We start from the raw sequence: 1,149 nt of genomic DNA, 5'->3' as shown, positions 1-1,149 counted from the left end.
TAAGATCTTGAGTGTACTCTAACCCTATTTGTTTTTTTTTAAAGGGAAAATCCCTTTTAAATCAAGTGATTTTTTTTTATTTTTTTTTTTTTTTCCGGGCCAATTAAAAATTCGGTTTTTATGTGAAATTTTCTTTTGAAAAAAAAAAAAAAAAAAAAAAATCACTTGATTTACAAGTGATATTCCCTTTAAATAGAAACAAATAGGGTTAGAGTACACTCAAGATCTTATGCTTTGACCGAACCAGGCTGTGACGAAGTTGTACCAAGCGCTACAACCGGTGCAAAGCAAAGAGGAACCATATGAGTCTCGACCAGTGTGCAAAAGAAATCAACAAAATCGCTGCTGTACTGATCAACCCTTATGGGATAGATAACAGGTCAGTCAATGTGGACAAGCTGCCTCCGATCTCTATGATCATTGCTCATAAACAGGAAGAGTGCATGGCATGGGGGAGCGTTATGCCTGGAACTCATGGACGCATGCAATCTGTGTTTAAACGAATTTGTAAAGGGCGTGGGACCTCTTCACATAATTTACAAGGTTCTGGTGACTGGCAGAGTAAGTACATGTAGTAACATACACATAGGCTATGTCCGTCTTAGCTTGCAGATAAAAACTACATTAGCTAAGCTAATTTTGCTAGTTCAGCTGTATTACAGCAAATACAACTATTTATATTAGTATTACTGAGAGGATGTAGAGTACTCAAAAAAAAAATTAAATAAAAAAATAGTGGTCGAGTAATATTTGTAGTGTACTTATATTGTTTTCAAATTAGATAGGAAGAGAGGAGAGCTAATTCTGAGCCTGCGGAATGTTTCTTGTTGTCTTAGCAACTCCATAGCAACTGCCTTCCAAAAAGACTGTCAGTTACGAAGTCTGGGGAAGTGACAACTACAGGATTATTTTGTTTGTAAACACAGGGAAATATTCAACTGCCAAAGAACCGTTTGACCGAACGAGGCCAGCAATGAGACGGTTTCGGGCAAAAATAACGCTGAACTCAACAAATTGTAAACAACAAAAAATTCAAACTTCACACAGAAACATTAAGATAGAACCCTGAATAACACATTTAGACAGTTTATCAGCAAAAAAAAAAAAAAAAAAAAAAAAAAAAAAAAATTTTTTTGGGGGTCGATTTTA

This window comes from Poecilia latipinna, unplaced genomic scaffold (genome assembly GCF_001443285.1).
Source record: "Poecilia latipinna isolate Pla-1442-1.1 unplaced genomic scaffold, P_latipinna-1.0 Scaffold4125, whole genome shotgun sequence".
In the NCBI taxonomy this organism is placed as follows: Eukaryota; Metazoa; Chordata; class Actinopteri; order Cyprinodontiformes; family Poeciliidae; genus Poecilia; species Poecilia latipinna.
The sequence above is the reverse complement of the archived record's forward strand: the minus strand, read 5'-3'. Positions refer to the sequence as shown.